At 49.6% G+C, this 20,716-nt stretch overlaps 1 protein-coding gene and 1 long non-coding RNA gene across 2 annotated transcripts in view; both read right to left on the bottom strand.

Moving 5' to 3' along the window:
• The window catches only part of AUTS2 (AUTS2, activator of transcription and developmental regulator), a 1,215,803-nt gene that overhangs the window by 104,099 nt on the left and 1,090,988 nt on the right, over positions 1-20,716 (bottom strand). The gene's annotated exons all lie outside the window — the stretch shown is intronic.
• On the bottom strand, positions 817-2,862 carry LOC113883670. The gene is made up of 2 exons (XR_003508709.1): positions 1,824-2,862; positions 817-1,317 (listed from the first exon to the last, which is right to left on the bottom strand). It is a non-coding gene; the product is annotated as an uncharacterized LOC113883670 (long non-coding RNA).

Genomic DNA, 20,716 nt, shown 5'->3' with positions numbered 1-20,716 from the left:
AGGACTACCTATTAAAATGAGTCTCACTGGGCCAAAGGACCATAGAAACAAAGTACTGTACCATCAACGCAAAAAACACCCGGCAAGGAGAGAAGGCTCCTGATCCAGCTTTTATTTGCACTCGGGGTGTGTGTGTGTGTGTGTGAGAAAAGAAGGGAGAGATCAAACAGGACAGAAGCTGGAGGTGAAGAGGCCCTTTGGCTGGCTTGCACACCCTCCTTGGGGGCTGCTACCCTTGCGTCACCTCCACACCATATTCTCAAGTAGCCAGTTTAGTGATCCTTATGTCTGAAGTGAACTTAGAGGATGTGACTATTATGATGCCATCCAGTAAGTTATTAAGGAAATGAGTCTGACAGGATATTCCGAATGACTTAGGAGTAATGTTCTCTAATAAAAGCTTCTCCAGCCCTTTAATTTTCTGATACATGTCACAAAGCCCTTTGGCAATTGGGGAGGGGTGGCGATGGGTGTCTCAGAAAGGCCTCCGGTGGAAAAACACCCCAAAGAAAATGACTATAATGGGACTTCGGCTAATCAGAAAAATGATCTGGAGCCCTTTTTCTCCCATCCAGGTGGTTACAACTATGGCGGACCACAGTCCTGAAAAGTCAGAAAAGAGCTTCTCCACCAAAGTCTTAAGCAGGAACTACAAGGAAATGCTTTGCTTTTTTCTCCATGAACTTTCACATTTGACTTGTGCTCTATAGCATTTGTGCAAATTTGTGGTTTCTGGGATCTTAATCTTAGTTTTCTTTTTCATTATTTTTAAGGGAAAAGTCTGCAGTTCTTTATATTACCTGGACCTTTTTCCTCTTTTTTTTTTTTTTAATCAGGGACGACTAATGGAAACCTGGTGAGCCAAGAGTTAGCTGGCGAGCACAGCTTTTTCGTCTCTCCTAACACGGGGGCATCTTTACATACTGAAGATCTTTAGATTTCGCTCGCCATTTTCATCCCCCTCACTCCGTTTTGGAGAGCCAAGGCGTTGTAGCCCCTATATCTAAAAATGATAGGAAAAAAAAAAAAAAAAACAAACCAAAGCTCTCTTTTGACTGCTTTTTATTTGGGGGAGGGGGATGGAAATAGATTAAAAAAACACACACACTGAAAAATGACTCGACGCTGTACCGGGTGTTTAAAGAAAAGTTAAACTAGTCAAACAGATTGAAGAAAAGAACACAGAGAATGAGGAAAACGAATAAGCCTTCCGAGCAGACAGGGGTGGGACGCGGCCGCTCCGGTTCGAGGTCCACCTTAATTCCCTTCGGCCTCGGATCTCGGGCCCCAGCACCCACACCCGCACGAGGAGGGGATCTCCAACAAGAAAAGAGAAACATCCTCGAAACTTAAGCGCGAGTTCTTTGCCCAATTGCGGCGATCCCGAGCCCAGATCTCCTTTCGCTTCCCTTGGCACCGCGTGCGGGCCAGGATCCCGACCTCGGCGCGGGGAAGCGCTACCCGGGGAACCGGCGGCGAGCTCAGCGCCTAGGTCTCCAGCCCGAGCAGGAGCCGGCCCAGCCCCAGCCGGAGGCAGGCGGAGCCCCTAGGGGCGGGTGGCGCCGGGGCGGCTGGGGTCTCCGGGCACCACGGCGCTGCTCCGGCCGCCCGAGCCCGGAGGGCCAGGGGTGGAAAGTACAAAGGCGGGCGCCCGGGCAGGAGGGAGGAGGGGTGGGTGGCGGCGGGGGGCTCGGGTGCGCCAGACGCGAGGAGCCCGCCCGCCCCTGCCACCCTTGCCCGGCCGCCGCCAACAAAAGACCCCCGACTCCCTTCCGACCGCGGGCGCCGAGCGAGGCAGCCGCGCGCCTCCAGGGCTGCATTACCTGGTCGCCAAGGGTTAAGCAATCCTGTCAGCCCCAAGTTCATGGTTTGGTTCCAAAGCAAGGCTCGCGGTGGGGGGGATCGTCAGAGACCAGGGGGGAAATCAGCCAAACACGAAGAGAAAACGCCCAACTCCGACCCGGCTCGGTCCGCGAGGGTATCGGCTCCTTTCTCGACCAAAGTCTGGAAGCGGGTGCACGCCAACCAAATCCCAACGAGCGGCGGCTCCGGGGCGGCCGAGCGCCCGCGCCGCGCGCACATCCAGCGCGGCCGAGGCCAGGCGGGCGGCCGGCAGGCGGCCGGGAGGGAGCGCCCGGCCCGCGTTCGCCCAGCTGCCTCCCGGCTGCTACTGCGGCGCGAGGGGCCGGCGGGGACTCGAGTGACGTCCCGGGCGAGGCGGAGAGGAGCGGCCTGACCCGCGGCCTCGGCGCGCGGAGCTAAGAGCGAGGCGGCGGCGGCGGCGACAGGACAAAGGAGACCATGTGCGGAGGGGAGGAGGGAGAGGGAGGAGGAGTGCGCGCCGCGGCGGCGGCGGCGGCTTCTCCCCGGCGGCTGCCTCGGGCTCCCGGACTGCCGCTCCCGCCTGTCTAGCCACCCCGCGGGCCGACCGGTCCCGGTCCCGCCGCCGCCACCGCCGTCGCGGCGCTGGAGGAAACGCTCCGGGAGTCCTTATTCGGGGCCGATCTCTCCGGCGCGCGGCGCTGCAGCGTTCGGGGCGCCGGGCGCACTGCGCGGGGCCCGCGGCGACTCCCGGCCAGAGCTCGCGGGCAGGCGGGCGGGAAGCGCCCGGGGCTGGCTGGGCTCGGCCCGCGCTCCGCTCGCGGGCGCCTGCCTTTCCCGCCGGCTCGCCGCTCAAGTGAACTCCATCGGCGGCCGCCGCCGGCGCCGCGGGCTCCCTGGCTGGACGGGTGGCGGGCGGGGGCGGCGGCGGCACGGGGGCCCTGGCTCCGGACTTCGCTCCCCGACTGCGACAAGCGCGCCTGCTCCAGACGCTCGCAGCTCTCGGAGCGGGACTTCCTCGGCGCGCGGAGCCCGAGCCGCCGGTGCCACCGCCCCTCCTCCGTCCCGCCCCGCGCGCCCCGCCCCTCGCCGCCCCTCCTCTCGGCCCGGCGCCGGGTCGGCCCCGCGGGGGCGCAGTCCCCGGGTGCGACATCGACAGCTGTCGCGGCTCCCCCCGCGGCTTGGGCCCGAGGTCCCCACGGCCGCCTTCCCGGCGGGCGGGCGCGGCGGGAACTGCAACGCCCCGCGCCCTCCCCGCAGTTGTCGCCTCCAATACTGCGCGCGGCTGGGGAAGGCCACTAGGCCCGCGGTCTAGGCCGGTCACGTCGGTAAAGAGCAGGCTCTCTGGGCGGTTCCGAGGGCTCGACGAGAAAGTGATGTGGGTAAACCGCATGGCACACAGTAGGTGCTCAAGAGTAGTAAGTCCATTGTTGAAAATGAGGGGGCGGGGGTGGTCAGAGTCTAGTATTAGTAAAAAAAAAAAAAAAAGGGTCTTAATCCAACCTTATCTCCACCTGATCAAAGGCTGGGCTACAGTTTGTTTGGTCTCAAAGGTAACAGTGCATGGCCTGGCGGTCCACAAATCCCCACCCCACCGCCCACTTCAAATACACCGGCATTTATACCCTCCCCTCAACAAAAGCTTCCAGGTGGCTCAGTGGTAAAGAATCCGGCTGCCAATGCAGCAGATGCAGGTTCCATCCCTGGGTCAAGAAGATCCTCCGGAGAAGGCAATGGCAACCCACTCCAGTATTCTTGCCTGAGAATCCCATGGACAGAGGAGTCTGGGGGGCTACTGTCCACGGGTGGCAAAAAGTAGAACACAGCTGAACAAGTGAGAGCAACATCAACCAACATGGAGAGGCTTCTGCCAACAAATGCAGGGAAAGGACTGAAGCAGTGCCACAGCCTAGCTGTGCAGGGATGAACATTTATCATCACTGTGTTCTCCAGGGCCTGGAGCGGACACAGGGGCTGAATGACTTCAATCTTGGCCCCTGGTGGATTCCCCTGAGCAACACACTCCGACCAAAGCACCCGTGTGTCCAGTCTGGTGGGTCCCTGGGTAGGATTCTGGCCTTCTTTACTCACTGTCCCAATCACAGAGTCCCCCAAAAGAGTACCAGGCCATACACAAGGGGTGAGGAGACCCTCTGCAAACACCTGGAGTTTTCATTCCACCCCAGCTGCTTGGCAGGGCTCCCTCCTTGGTGTACAGGAAAATGGCTGAGATTTCCCCAGCACAAGGCAGAAAGGCAAGCAAGGCCGAGGCCACACCTGGGAGGAAGTTCCAGCATGCATACAGGAGCCATGTGAGGGTGGGTGAGAGAGCAAGGGACGCGGCTGGCAGTGATGTACGCATCATCCGAACGACATGGAGAGGGTTTCAAGCAGTCACGTCCATCTGAAGGAAAGTTGAACTCCATCCCAACTTCACCTCTTTGAAGTTGAATATCCATCACTGTTTGATTTCATGGCACTCTTGAGAAACCTCTCAAGGGGAAAAAAGTGGGTACTTGCTGTATGGCATACATTTTTTTCCCCTTCAACTTCCAAATACAATTAATTCTGGAAATAAGAGGCATGTCTCTCTTGCTTCACAACACACCCTCAAACCCAACTGGTAGCACTATGTGGTGGTGGTTTTTTTAAATTTTTTTTCTTAAAAGATAGATCATAGAGATTTTTCTCTACCCTGACTCCCAGAGTAATCAGAAGGGAAGATGTCTCCGAAGGTGTGAGTCTGGAGTTGACTATTCCAATTGCTTACAAGATGCGTCAAAAACTAGGTGAAGCCCTCAAGCCAGAGGGTATTCATTCTGAAGTTGTGGGTACAATACCAAGATAGCTCAAAGACAAACATTAAATTTTCAAAAAAAGACATTTAAATATTGTTTTTTGGGGGGAGGGGGGAGCAACCAAAATGGGACTGTTTTCCTGTCTTGCTCGCTAATAAAATGAACATTACGGGGAAGAAAAGGCCTCAGCTCCTGCCCCGTCCCCTATAGGGTAAACTGAGGCGCACAAACAGCACCGGGCAACTTTGCCGACCGACTCAACCCACCACTTAGCCCTTAAAGTGCAGTCATCGGGCCACGCAGCTGACACTTGCCACGCCCTGCAGTAGATTGTCATCTCTGATTATCAGGGATCAGACCTCAGAGGAAAGCCTGGGACTGATCTACATGTGTCTCTGGGTCTTGATAATCTACAATCAGGAGGAATGCAGAACCGCTGGGAGCTGAGCCTCTAGAGAACCCACAGACCGGACCTCCGCACCACTGCGTCCGTATTAACCCCGCTGGCACCCCGCACCCTGCCGCAGTGCCTACCCCTCCACTTGGTCTCATTCTCAGCCTCTCACTAGACCTAGGAATGGGCCCATTCTGATTGTGATCCAAGTTGCTCTATACCCCCCTCTTCTCTAGCAGGGAGGAAAGCAATGTCAAAACTGGAAGGGAGTGGCTAGAGGGACAGCATCAGAAGCAGAAGGAAGGAAGCAAGAAGGAAAAGAAAAAAAAAGGTCATCCACACACTGGGTGATGGATCTGGTCAGAGATCTGACTTGCAAGATTTATTATGTTTTTCCCTTAGCTTCCCTTTATTGGAATTTTAATCTACAGATTAGAAAGTCAAAGGCTGGCAGCTACCCTGTCTGTTATGTTTAGAAGGTTTAACGAACTGAGCACTAATGACTTACTGTCACCTTCAACCTCTGAACCAGATCTAAGAAGGGCAAGTCTCACAAAGGGGTGGCCCTGACTAGAAGCAGATAGTAAGATCATGGATTCAATGGTCTTTCAGGATTAGATTATTTCAGAAACAATGACATTTTTTTTTTTCTTGGTTACGCCACGTGGCTTGTAGGATTTTGGTTCCCCAAGCAGGGATTGAACCCGGGCTACAGCAGTGAAAGCCTGGAATCCTAACCACTAGGCCACCAGGGAACTCCCAACAGGTTTTAATATACAACCAAAAATCTTAGGAAGCCACCTCCCTGGTGGCTGAGATGGTAAAGAATCTGCCTGCAATGCAGGGGACCTGGGTTCGATCCCTGGGTGGTAGAGATCCCCTGGAGAAGGGAATGGCTATCCACTCAGGGATCCTTGCCTGGAGAATTCCATGGACAGAGAAGCCTAGAGGCCTGGGGGGGTCGAAAAGGGTCAAACATGACTGGTTTAGAGTGACTAAACCACAACACACATACACAAATCTGAGGCAAGTCTATGATTAATCAGTAAAAAAATTTTTATAAGCTAAATTGAAATATGGAGACTTCCTCATGAATTTTCAAACTATATCTAAAGACAAACTAGGAAGTTCTTCTAAATCATTCTAAAATGGCAGTATTAAAACTTAAAATATGAAATTTGATTCAACTTGTATCACAAACTACCAGACTGAGACTAAACATTTTTTGATAAGATAGTTCTTATAAATTCTGGTTTTCTGTCAAGTACCTTATATAGAAAAAGTGCATTAATTTCAAGGTGTTCTCCCTCACAAATATAACTTCAGTCACTCCCTAAAAGAACACATGCTGGGTGATCCTTGGGGTGGTTTAAAGGAAGAGGAAGTCTTTACAAAAATTCCCTCCAGTTTTTCTATGTTAAATTACGTAGTTTGAAAAGACTAGGAAAGAGGAGTGATAACATGAATTTTGTCTCCCAACTAGCCTTGGAAAAGATGTCATCCCACCTGACTTACTTCTGAGTCTCCTAGAGGCTTGATCTTTTCAAATTCTAAAGTTTTTCAAGCGTTAAAAATACAAGTTTTGACTTGTTCTTTGGGGAGAGGTTAAGAGCCAGCGACTGGCCTCCATCCTGACCTTGTCATTTCTGAGCCAGGAGACCTGGGCAAAGCTCTTCTCTCTCCCAGCTCAGTTTCCTCACCTGTACAATGAGGTGACAGTGTCTATACTTTATAGAGCTGCTGTCAGTAACAGCCCCCGGCACGCAGTAAGCAGGATATCTGTGTTGGCTACAGTAATGAAAGATGACATTCTTGGGGCTTCCTTGGTGGTAAAGAATCCGCCTGCCAATGCAGGAGACGTGGGATAGGTTTGATCTCTGATCCAGGAAGATCCCACATGCCTTGGAGCAACGAAGTCCATTCCCCACAACTACTGAGCCTGTGCTCTAGAGCTCGGGAGCCTCGACTACTGAGCCCACGTGCCTGGAGCCCAGGCTCTGCAACAAGAGAAGCCACCACAATGAGAAGCCTGCACAGCACAACTACAGGGTAGCCCCTGCTCGCCGCAGCTAGAGGAAACCTGGGCGCAGCAATGAAGACTCAGTGCAGCCAAAAATAAATGAAAAAATTATTTAAAAAAATTAATACTCTCTACTTCAGAGACCAGCAAAATAAGAGTATCTTCTGGTATGGCTGCAATGTCTGCGGCCATGCCTTCTACGGAATTCCCTCAACGGGGATCACCACAGTCATGATGAAAAGAACCACGTGAACATCGTAAGTGACACCAGTCCCCAGCAGTGGTGACAGTGGTTTGTACCATCTGTACTACAGCGGAGAACCCCACCTTTACACAGGCTTTACTGTCAGCGGTTCCACTAGATAAAGCCCGAACCTGGCTACAGATTATTGCATAGCCTGGGCCACATAATAAGGTGGGAGGGGTGGGAATCACGTGGATCTTCCTGATGGATTATAAAGTCCAACCTTGGATCAAGCAAAATGTTTTCAGAGTTTGCAAGGCGCTAAGACGTGATCAACCTCCTAAGGGTAAGGGCGTCAATTTCTTCAACTAGGAAATAGCAGGCATCCCAGTGATGTCATTTTGACACGTAAAACTGACATTTCCCGTTTAAACAGGCTCACAAACACAACACTGGCAAGCACCCAAACTCCGAATAAATAAACAAACAGGCCCAGTTTTGTCTCTAACCATACAAGTGGTTTCTTATTGGCGTAGAAGCGTGTTTTTTGGTTCTCAAGGTGCAGGAGAACCACTACCTCAATTTGGTTTTGAACTTGATCATACAAGGGCTGTGTCTCTGCAACTCTGTTCAGGCCACAGTCACGTAGAAGGGACAGACATGTGTCTGGAGACAGGGGTCGAGGCTTTATTATCTGTCTGGGAGGGTTTAACGGGAGCCCATTTCCTGGGATCGGCCTTCTGTCTGCACCCACCTGGCTTCTTGTGGATAACTCAAGTCTTGGGATGTGTTCACATGCTGTGTGCCCCGCATGGTACTAGGAGGCCTACCTCAGAAGAGGCATGATGGGAGAGGATGGCTGGCGGCTGCTGGCCGAGGTTTTCCCATCCTATTGCTGAGGCTGCAGGCGCCTGACCAATCTCTGGGCACCTGCTGAAGTGGAGGGGGACTCAGGGCAGAAGACAGACGCTGAGAAGCTAAGAAGAGGGACCTGCAGGTTGACTGTGGCACCTGGGGCCTCCCTACCCATGGCTGGTGACCAACAGCCCCGGGTGGAGAACGGAGTCAACAGGAAGTGGAGAACTCCCTGGGAGCAAGCTGGTCCTGCTTCCCACCTCTTCAAATTCCTGACTTTCCAAGCAGTCCAGCCCAGACATGAAAACTCTTGCAGGGTCCCAGGAATTTCTCCCATGCAGGCCAGTTCGTTTTGCGCTAGGGATCATACCCTCCTCCTCCAGTGATGCACAGCGAGCCAACCCTCTGTTGTTGCTCAGTCGCGTCCGACTCTTTGCGACCCCACGGACTGCTGCACGCCAGGCTTCCCTGTCCTTCACTGTCTCCCGGAGTTTGCGCAGACTCATGTCCATTGAGCTGGTGATGCCATCCAGCTATCCCATCCTCTGTCGCCCCCTTTTCGTCCTGCCCCCAATCCCTCCCAACCCTGGGTGGCCTCAGACGCCTCTGCTCTGCGCCTCGCACCCCCCCTGAACAGGCCATCTCTAAATGGCAGCCTCATTACTCATCACTCTGAAAGGAGACTGCAGTAGCTCATGCTCTTACTGCCGTAAAGCAAAAGTCTCTACCATTACATGCCTGTGTTGCTACAACTGATCACGGTGCTGCACCGAGAGAGAAGTAAATAAACAGAACTGGGTTAGTTTATGATGCACACGATTGAGACGCAGGGGGGAATAAATATTTTCCGAGTGTAGGAGTCAAGAAAAAGAATTTTACTTTCAAACTTCACAGTGTACTATAAACTACAAAGGGGAAAAACTATAAGAAACCATAAAATCTCTCTTACCTAGCCACCAAATCTACATTAAAGTATTAATATTCAGAAGCTGACAGTCCCACAAAGAAAGGCAATGAAAAAACAAACAAACCACCCATTCAATCTCTGCTGGTGTCCCTCAGTGGAATCTTAACTTTTCACAGAAGGGCACAAGAGCAGGACGATGGGGGCCGTGCCTGCCTCGTGCCTACCTGGGTTTTTCTCCCTTCTCCATCGGACCACTCAGCACTGAGGGGTGCTTGTGATCTGGGGTCTAGAGACCTGCATTTGCTATGGAGTTCATGTTCCCTGAGGCCAGGTAGTCACCCCGTCCTAGTTACATGCTCGCATCTCCAATACCCAGCTCCTCTCACTATATCTGCACAGAAATGGGAGTGGGGTGGGGGAACCAGTGAAAATTAAAATGAGAAATGTATACAAAACGTCTGCGTGCGCTAAGAGGATGGGTAGAACAAAACACGTAAATGAGTCGATGAAGATGACATCGAGGAAAGTCAAGTGTTACATCTGACAAGAAGATGCTTTTGGTGAGGCATGTTCTTTGGCTGTCTTTGCCTAAATTGTCCCAGATTCTGATTCTTAAGCAGGCTTACTGGATTTTATAATTTGTGGTCCCTGGCCCGGGTGGTTAGGAGTGTGGGCTGGATGTTGGAAGGACGTTATGTTTCAATCCAGTCTCGATTAAGATAGCTGCTTCATCTTAAGTTTGTGAGTTAAATTTTCCTAAGCCTCACTTTCCTCATCTGTAAAATAAGGCTAGTAACAGACTTCAACCCTTATAGTATGTTGTTGAAAATCTTAAATAATAAACTATGAGGCAACTTGTGCTTTTTATATACAAGGAAGACAGGTTAAGAAGGCCTGCAAAGTGGATGCAGCCATTTCTGTTTGGGGGCAACCGGGAAGTAGCTGGTCTAGTGGTTAAAAAGCACGGCTTCTGACGACAGAACTGCTGGGTTCAACCCCTGACTCCCCCCTCCACTCCCGCTTATTAGTTTTTTGATGGTGGACAGATGGCTCTACCTCTCTGTGCCTCAGTTTCTTGTAAAATAGGGCAGAAACAGCACATACTAATATTACAGAAGCTGCTGTTGAAGCGGTGAACGAACCACTGTGTGAAGGCATTTGGAGAGTGCCCTGTCTTCACTGGCTACCAGCCATCGATGAGCAGATATTAGTTTGGGGAAGGCTGGCTGACGGTGGCCTCTCTTAGTCTCAAAACTGGAGGTGGTCAAGCACCCGCTCCTTTAGAGGGTGGGCTGTAGGCTGAGGGGAGGAGGACCGAGCTGGGGGAGACGGTCCCTCAGGACACAGTGCTGTCGGGGCCCCATGTGTGCATCAGGGGCTGGACGGGAGGGGGCCTGGCAGGAAAGGCAGCCCCTGTGGTCACCACTAGGGGCGCAGCTGTCTGTGGGTCGGCAGGTGCCCTAAATGGCCCTGCTAGAAAAGGCTGCCCTGGAAAACTGGGGTTGCTGGGGAACCAACCATGGTTCCCAGTTCTCTCCTCGAGAGGCACATGATCCACTTTGGACTGAGTGAGCTTCCCTGAACTTCTAACAGTTCCAGAGAGAGCAAAGGGCCCTGAAGCCACCTGAGGTCGCTGGTTGGACATTCAAATGATTCACATGCATGTCGCAATAGGAGCTCATGTGGCCTCCCCTGCCATGTGTACCAAAAAACAAGTCACACCAGGCACATAATTAGAATCTCAGTTAAGTGTTGCACTGATGGGAAACTGTTTTTCTGTATCTGACTTGAGGACCTTCCTTCCTAGCTTCGGTTAGTCCCAGGAAAAGATTGTGGTTATACTAGGTCTGGGTCAGGCTCAAAATGTGATTCTGATCCTCATTTCAGGGCCTTGAAATGAAAGGGAGGAAACCAATCAAGGAGCTAGTGAACCTGAGACCAGGGAGAGACAGAGGCCATAAATTATACACCCTGATGCCACTTACTGCTTCTAAGATTCAGTCTCTCAAAACATATGTTACAATATATTTTTCGAAAATGTATACCATTATTACATCATCTGCTCTGATGTCAACCCTGTGAGGCCAAAAGAGAAATGGCTCTTCTCCTCCATATTTCAGACAAGGCAGTTGACACAGAGAGGGTAAGCATGCCCTTTGGAAGTGGAGGAGTCCGGACGATAGCGAGGTTTCAGCAGGTACGTCCAGCCCCTTCTCCTCTGTACTGGTGTGCACCGACCACACCACTGGATGAATCTTGATTCTTCACTTCCTCGGCCAAACTTGGACTCCCACACACTCCCAATGCCGAAGTGTCACTTCCAGATCTAACTCAAAATAAATTCTGATATCTAAAACCTAGAGACATTTCAAGAGCCAAGAGTCATGGTAAAGGAATTTGAGCTGTGCGAATACTACTAAGATACACGAGTAGCTTACTTGCACAGGTTCTGTTGTTTGAACGATGACTTGCAACCCATATTAAGGTAATTTGCGAAAGAAACACGAGAAATGGAGGCCAGCTGCACGTCGGTGATCTTTCCCTACAGCCACCTCTCTTTCCTGGAAACATGTTACCTGAAAGCGTGAATACTCTCTAGGGCACTGGAAACTCTTTTCCTCTGCCTATGCTCACGCACCTAGCAAAGCTCCTGTGCTTTCATTTTCGCTTCACTGTGCAGTCTCCTGATGATCCAAATATTTACTTGCAGAAATTCTTGTTGGGTCAGAGCAGAACGTTTGCTTCTACTGTTTTGGTGAATCATACGGTTGCTGGGGTACTAGGCGGACAGCTACGATGTCAGAATCCCCTTGGTTTATCTTACCTGAAAGCATTCTTATTGACCAATGTTTCTGACTTTTCCCCCTTGTTCTGGTCTTGGTTTTCTTCCCTGTCCCTTCCACACCAACAGGACGGAGCAGGAAACTCTAACATGGCCATTCCAGGCGCTTCCAGCTCTGTGGCTTCATCAGTCAAATAGGTGTACTCTGCAAATGGTCAACTGCTATATAAATGCTAGCTGGCAGTTACGTTGGGTAAGGGTAAGCCTGCATGCCTGCAAAGACCTGCTAATGCCTCTCTGGTCCTGTACCACCTCCACTTACAGACGTTTACTGAAAATTAATTAAACCAGCACTTTCTTCTGCTCAAAACTCCAGTTTCTCTGGAAGGTTTCCTTAGGGATATATATTCAAGACAATGTCTGACAGGTTTCTTGGCTCATCTCTGAACACTGTTACTCCTTTAGGGGCATAAATGTCCTTTGCGAGAATAAGCAGTAGCTTTGGAGAGCAAAGACTCAATCTCCTGAGGGCCAGGACCATGCGCTTACCCACCCGACCGTCATCATTCCTCTAAACATCCTGGTACTCGCATGCCTTGCATGTAACAGGTGGTCAATAAACAGTGTCAGAACAACACATTAGTGAGTCAAATGACCATTTCCCTGCCAACTGAAACAGAAGAGAATGAAGACACTGTTTCAAAAAGAGACTAAAAGATAAACTCCCTCCCACAAACAGCTGCCAGTCTAGGATTTCATAGAACATAGAAACCCACCATCATAAGGTGAGCGACAGAGCCCATTTAACTTCTCTTGAAAACTGAATAGTCTCTCCATCCGTCCAACCCTCTCCTTCCCCTCTGTGTTCACAAGTCTGTTCCCTATGTCTGCATCTCCACTGCTGCCCTGCAAATAGGTTCGTCAGCACCATCTTCTAGACTCCATGCAGCATGGAAACATATACACTACCATACGTAAAACAGCCAGCCAGTGGGAATCTGCTGTATGACTCAGGGAGCTCAAATTGGTGCTCTAGGACAACCTAGAGGTGGGGGTGGGGGGGGGGAGGTGGGAAGAAGGCTCAAGGGGGAGGGGACATATGTATACCTATGGCTGATTCATGTTGATGCATGGCAGAAACACAATATTGTAAAGCAATTATCCTTCAATTAGAAAAAAATAAATAGAAAATTGATTACTAATACCACATCGACCACTGAAGCTGCCATTCTCCCATGGAAGGTGGAGCTCAAGCTCTCTACCCTGGAATCTAGGCTGGCTCTGTAACTGTTTGGACCAACAGAACGTGGAGGAAGTGATGCTCCGGAACTTCAGAGCTTGTTAAGGCAGCAAGAAGAACTTCCTCAGGTGTGAAGAAGGTCTGGCAGCTTCTGTTTCCTTCCTCTTAGAACCCAGACGCCATGTTGGGAGGAAGCTCAAGCAGCGACACTCCCAGCCAAAAGCCAGTAACAACCTGCCAGCCTCTTGGGAGTGGCTCCTCCAGCCCCACCTGAGCTCACCTCAGCTGATGCCACGTGCATCAGAGAGAAACTACCATGCCCAAACAAATAAGTCACTGTTGTGTTTTCAGCTCTTAATCTGTAGTCTGTTACAAAGCAATTGGTAATGGATATAACTATCTAAGTCAGTGCCAATGTTCAGAAAAAGGAAGACGATGAACACACGCCAGGGTGAGACATGCCATGAGCATCACCTTTGTGCTCTAGCCTCTCCAAGGGAATGGCCAGGACCTTGAACCCAGGCAAAAAACCCTACTGAGAGAGAGATAAATAGCAACCGAAAAAATCCTAAAGTCAGAAAAATCATTGTCAAACCAAGGCAAAGTTTTCTATTTGATAAAGTAGAAGAAAACTTAACGTGACAACGTTAATGAAAGAATAAATCTGACCTCTCCCTTTCCTTTCGGAGGCTGTGACTGTTTGCAAAACTAGAAAGTCTTTAGTAATCCCCGCTCTTATCTAAAACAGATTGCAGTTTTAAGCATGGCCTCGTGAAACTGCAGGTTCAAAGGAACCTGAAACCGCATTAGCATAAAATCTGGAATTCGCATTTCCACCAAATGCGCAGCTGCCATCTGACAGCTCTGCTGTGATTTCAGTTTCAAATAGAAACTGAAAGTAGCTGAGGTGGCGTGGGCCACGGGCTCCGTGCTCTCCACACTGGCTCCCTCCCCACATTCACACACTCGAGGGTGTCTCAGAGGTGCACCCAAAACCTTCACTGATGCAGCGAACCCGACAAGACTAGCAGGGGAAAGCTCCAAAGCCCGTCCGCTTCTCAGTACGGAGGGCTGGGGGTTGCATGAGTACTTGGCTAATATTATTAGAAGTGTTAAATATTTTTTAAGTAAATTCCCACCAAGCTGCTAGGACTGAGTGGGTAGGGGAGGCAGAGCACCCGTTCCCGGGTTCTGCATTACAAATGCCAAGAAACCCACACTCCACACGCTCGCGTTTAAATGCCAGCAGGTATGCGGCCTCGCTTTCATGATTCACTTAACACCCTCTGAGCTTTCTCCTGAGGCAATGACAACTCTAAGCAGCTACATTTTAATTCTGGAAAACCCAAGGGGGGAGGGGGTTGCTTTGCCTGCTGCTGAAATACCATCACCTCTGGGATAAAAAGTTACACCTCTTTGTATAGGGAAGGGGAGGAAAAGCTCAGATGTGTCTGATTCCCTTGAGGAATACACACACACTGTAAAAGGAGGTTCCTACCCACCGGTAGAGAGGGTGGATTTGCCCAGAGCATCCCAAACTTCCTCCTCTGATCCTCTGCACGAATTCAAGTGACAGCTGGCAGGGCTGCTCGCGCAGCACATGAAAAGCTGGCTGCAGCCGCCCAGGGAGCGAGAGGCAAGGCCCCCGCCTCCTTCCCCACTTGCCTCCTGCTGCCCACCGGGTCCTCCGTCCACCACGCCCCACTCCCAGCCATCTGCTCCCGAGCCAGGGTGTGGGTGTTAACTTAACATCCATCCTCACCAATGCAAGTGATGGGGATGGGGCCCGTGTGCGGTCCAAGTATCCTGGGCCCAGAGGCTCATGGGAGGTGGGGGGGTGGTCCTTTAGCCGCTCGCTTCCACTCGGGTTTGTGCCTCCTTACAAGTTCCTCTACTGTTAGTGTACAACTTTTCATATTCTCCAGGAGGAAAAAAAAATGTAGTGAGCATCTGGTATTTACACAGAATCTTAGAGGGAGTTGACGGATTTAATTACAAGTGTTAGTAAAACAGGAAAGTTGTAGCCAGGCTTTCAAATAGCCACTCGCCTACAAGGAACAAGACCTACCTTTGTGCTGCTGGTGAAGAATGCAATTTATTTTCCTAGCGATGAGTTTTCCTGGAGAGGGGGAGGCTGGTGAAAACACAGTTGCTGGCTGGTAGCCTTTACGTAAATTTACGATGTCCTTCTTATACAAAGATCAAGCCGCAAACAACATTCAACTCGGCTGTGTGCACCAAGTCGCTTTTCCATCCCCACTAGCGGTGGTGGGTGGATTTTCTCTGTTATCAGCGCTCACGGAGAGCCAACATCGTGTATTTATGAAATGACTGGTGGGTTTAAAGGTACAACATAAGGCCAGGAAAATGATTACAAATGACTAGCCTATGTGAGGATTAGAGAAATGAGCTGATCATCACTGGCAGCAGTCTCTGTTGAGTTTTAAAAACTGCCTGAGGGTCACTGTGGGTCATTACAGGTCAGGTCAGGTGCTGAAAAACGCTGTACTGGATTAACAAAGTCAGGAGACTTGGGTGTTAGAACATGCCTGCGGCACCTGGCTGCAGCTTTTAATAAGTCTGAACCTTCGGTTTACCAACAAAATGCATACAGGTTGGGATGGGAGGAATTATCATCTCCTCTCTCTCTCGCTCTTTTCCATATATAAGGTCTTGTGATTGTACTTGATCTAATATCTAGATTATAAACAGAGAACAGTCTCTGCCAGAAAGCAGTATTTTCCTCCTGTTTTCTTGGTGGTTCTGTTATTAATTTCTAAGGAGGGCACATTGTTCGACGTATCTTTTCTGGGGCACCCCACTCTCTTGGAATTGCCTGATAGACCAGCAAAATGTCAGCAGTATGCTACGGTTTGCATTTCATCCTTCCAACTGGTAAAGTACCATTTAACTTTCTCATCAAAACAGTCGAGGCTCAAGTGGGCCTCCTTAGCGCTGTGCCTCCATCACTTGGTACCCGGGCTCATTAAACCCGGCGTTTGCGTTTTAAAAGCAAAACCAAAAGGGCTGATGTGTCAGTATGCTCTCTTTAATCTGAATCCACAGGGAAAGGACTTCAGAAAGGAAAAAAGAAACCACATACCCTCTCCTTAACCTTCCCACCCCCACCAGACACACACTCACACACACACACATCAGAACACCGCACGACTGGAAGCTGGCCTTTGTCTTCCTCAGACCATTCTGAGCCAAGGCAATGTGCACACCACATTGGGAATCAATTTAATCATTTCTGACTTCTCAACAATCAAATGAAACAATAAATAGCCTGAACTGGGCTTGAAGGGGAAGAGGACCACATGTATTTCCTCTCAGGATTTTTCTTTTTTAAAAACATGAAAGTTTGGCTTGAAAAGAACTTATTGCACAGACACATGTGGCCTCAATAGGATAGATCTTTAACCGATGAGACAGATTCCAGACTCAGGCACACAATATCAGGATTTAAGTCCTCAGAATTCGGTAATGGAAAGTTTGGGTCACATTAAGGGCTGTAGGATCCAGGGATAAGATTTAGTTTAGAATTAACCTCTTGGGCAGCCTGAGCTCTCCCCCTCAGAAGCACCATATGTCTCCAATTCTATGTCGTTCCTTCTCTCCTGGCACTTCCCATTTGACGGACCAGAAAATTCCTGGCTTTAGACCACTTCCCTGAATATTTACCGTTGACTCTCACCCGAGAATTACTTTTTTTTTTTTTTTTAAAGAAGCGCTTTTAAAATAGTTTCTGACTTTTTATTTTGAAAAATCTCAAACTTATAGAAAAGATAAAAGGATGGTATGAATAATACCCAAGCCCTTTCATTTATATTGCTTGATTGGTAACATGTTACCACATCGACTTCATCTCCTGACACTCTTGAACTGTATTAAGACACACATGGGACTTCCCTGGTGGTCCTGTGGTTAAGACTCCGTGTTCCAATGCAAGGGGTATGAATTTGATCCCTGGTCGGGGAGCTAAGATTCCCACATGATGTGCAGCCAAAAAAGGGGGAAAAAAAAAAAGATACCACTCTAAACCAATACTGACCATTCTCCCACTGAGAACAATCTGTAAATTAAAAATAAAGAAAGATATTGCTCTGGACAAGATGAATCTAAAACACTGTAAAAAGCAGCCAGGCAGAGGGTCAGAAGTTCGGAACCAGAACACCACAGAGCGGGGCTAGAATCGGAGATTCTTCTTGGGGGGTGTCCTCCAAGAAGAGAGGAAGTGACGTGATCGCCAAGAGCAAACTGTGGAATGGGGAGAAACAGACCTGAGGACAGGCAGACAGCGTCCATGCCTCCGGGGCCAGGGAGGGCGCCCCTGGAGGGGAGAGTCAAAGAACACCCCCCTGCAGAGCCAAGGAAGGGCCCGAGCCTCAGGATGGGGAGGGCGGGCTCAAAAGTGGCCTGATGCTTTAGACATTCTGGAGGACAAGGGCTGAGGAGAGACAGATGGATAGAGGCAGGAAGTACAGACTGCTTTTGAGGAGTAAGGAAGAAGGGCTGGAAAGAAATAGAAAAGTGCACGTTTGGGCCATGAGTCTGTGTTCCGCTATCTGGACGGACGGCTGAAGTCTGGCGTGCCACCCTTTAAAATACGGAGTGCAACTGCACACACCCTTGTGTACTACCCCTGTCTCCATGCACATGTGCATCCCTGCACGGGGAGATATACACACACACACACGTATGTATCCTTATGATTTTCTATATGTATTTCAAATCTATTTTTAATAAAGAGGAGTCCTTTATGCCAAATCAGTAGTAAACTAGCCACATGTCATAGAATACTTTACATTCATAGACCATTTTTGTCCATGAGATGTAAATGAAAGCATAAAGAGAAAGAAACCGTGATAGCAGTGCAGAAGTCTTAAAACGTGGCTGCAAAGGCAACAATAAACAAAATGAAAAGATAACCCACAGAATCGGAGAAAACATTTGTAAATGATGTGACTGACAAGGGGATCAGTCTGCAAAACTTACAAACAGCTTATAGTGCTTAACGGTATCAAAACAAACAACCCAATAGAAATATGGGCAGAAGACCTAAATTGACATTTCTCCAAAGACGACATACAGATGGCCAGCAGGCACGTGAGAAGGTGTTCAACATTGCTAATTATTAGAGAAAATGCAAATCAAAACTATGAGATATCATCTCACATCAGTCAGAATGGCCATCATCAAAAAAACCCACAAACAATAAATGCTGGAGAGGGTGTGGAGAGAAGGGAACCTTCCTACCCTGCTGGTGGGAATGTAACTTGGTACAGCCAGCATGGAGAACAGTATGGAGGTTCCCTGAAAAGCTTTAGAGCTACCCTATGAGCCTGCGATCCCACTCCTGGGCCTATACCCAGAGAAAGCATGGTACATGCACCCCAGTTCATCGCAGCAGTGTTTACAATAGTGAAGTCACGGAAGCAACCTAAATGTCCATCAACAGAGGGATGGATAAAGAAAACGTGGTGCATATATATGTGGAATATTACTCAGACATCAAAAACAATGAAATAATGCCATCTGCAGTAACACGGGTGGAATTAAAGGCTGTCATACTGAATGAAGTCAGTCATATAGTGAAGAAGGAACATTGTATGGCATCCTTTATATATGGAATCTAAAAAGAAAAGATACAAATGAACTTACGAAACAGAATCAGATTCACAGTCTTCTTACAGTTGCTGGTGCGGAAGGATAGCAGAAGGGTGGGGGGCGGGGGCGGGGGAAGGGATAGTTAGGGAGTTTGGGATGGACATGTACACACTGGTGTATTTAAAACAGATAACCAAAAAGGACCTACTGTATAGCACAGGGAACTCTGCTCAATGTTATGTGGCAGCCAGCATGGGGCGGGGGTGGGGGAGTTTAGGGGGAGAATGGATACATGTATATGTATGGCTGAGTCCCTTTGCTGTTCATCTGAAACTATCACAACATTGTTAATCAACTCTGTGTGTGTGTGTGCACACACGCACACTCAGTCGTGTCCAACTATTTGTAACCCCATGGATTCCTGGTTCCTCTGTCCATGGGATTTCCCAGGCAAGAATACTGGAGTGAGTTGCCATTTCCAACTCCAGGGGAATCTTCCCAACCCAGGGATCAAACCTGTGCTCTCCTGCACTGGCAGGTGGGTTCTTTACTGCTGTACCACGTGTTAATCAGCTATATCCCAATACAAAATAAAAAGCTAAAAAAAATCATGGCTGCACCTGTGTGGATACTCGCATGGCGAAGCTGGTCTCCATCCCTTCCCTGTAGCTCCTGCCCTCCGTCTCCTGGACGCTCACATTCCAGACGTGTCCTCTCAGGAGACGCTGCCCAGAAGCCAGCTACTTTCTGTGGAGAGTGACCAGCCACATGGGCAGAGCCTGTGCAGGTGGTCCGGTGGGTGGACCAGCCCATCCCAGCTCGCCTGAGTCATCCGCGCCCAGGCATGGGACGTGTGAGTGAAGACATCTCTGGATGATTCTCGCTCTCAGAAACTCCAAGCCATCCAGACATCATGGAGCAGGGACAAGCCCTTCCTGCCTCGTCCTGTCCAAATTCCTGACGAGCTGAATCTGGGAGCGTAACAGGGCTTGGTTGTTTTCCACCACTAGGTCTGGGGGTAGAGAACCTGCACAAATTTAAGTGTGGGTTTCCTGCTTTGAGCAGGAAAGCAGGAAACAACAAAATTCATTTTGTTCATTTCAGGTTGTTCATTTCAGAAGCTGCTTCCATGACTGGCAGGGGTGTTGGGGCAGAAGGGGGCTGGTTAACTGGAACCTTATTGGCAGCATAGGTTACACCTGAGACGGGGCGAGATGCTTAAGAATGGGATGTGTATGCACTCAGTTGCTTCAGTCATGTCCGACTCTTTGCGACCCTATGGACCGTAGCCTCGCCAGGTTCCTCTGTTCATAGGATTCTCTAGGCAAGAACACTGGAGTGGGTTGCGATCAATGCCCTCCTCCAAGGGATCTTCCTGACCCAGGGATCGAGCCTACATCTCCCATGTTTTCTGCATGGCAGGCAGATTCTTCACTGCTGAGCCACCAGGGAATTTCAAGAACTAGAAATTCCCAACTGAAACTGTGGGGCGCAGGGGACGTATCAAGTCACATACCGGGAGCTCTTACTATGTCACTTTTAAGAGACTCCACAAGCCCAGAAAGAAAAAAAAATCACCAACACCAAAAAAACTTGATAAATATTTTCCATAACAAAACACAATTGGTTGCAATGGGATCCAGCTCTGTTCCTCATTAGTTACCCTTCACTTGTCAGACAAGCTCCATATCTCACTGAAATCCACGGTGGATTCTTTATAGTTGGCTGGGAAATGTGACTATACATTTCCTTTATACCGCATGCTTTCTTGAGCCTGCTTTTAAATCTAGAGTGCATGCTTTGCTCCCCTTTTCTACAGGAGAAGGAGCTTCAGCTTCCAATGAGAGGTAAAAGCAGGTCACGGCGGCCGCTTCTGAAGGCTGCTTGCAGAGCAGGTGGGGAAGGCCAGGCTGCCATTATCAGTGGCTACCAGGTACCCCGGGATCGCGTCAGGTGATAAAACTCTCGGCTGACACCAGAAAAAAGAATCATCACTCCTTCTCCTCTACCCCTCCCTAACTCCCTCTTCTTCTTCCTTTTTTTTTAAAGGAGGCTTTTTAGCCTCATTAAATGAAACCTTATCTCTGAAAGACTGCAATCCTCAG

Source organism: Bos indicus x Bos taurus, chromosome 25, assembly GCF_003369695.1.
Source record: "Bos indicus x Bos taurus breed Angus x Brahman F1 hybrid chromosome 25, Bos_hybrid_MaternalHap_v2.0, whole genome shotgun sequence".
Classification (NCBI taxonomy): Eukaryota; Metazoa; Chordata; class Mammalia; order Artiodactyla; family Bovidae; genus Bos; species Bos indicus x Bos taurus.
This window is presented reverse-complemented; position numbering and strand designations above follow the sequence as displayed.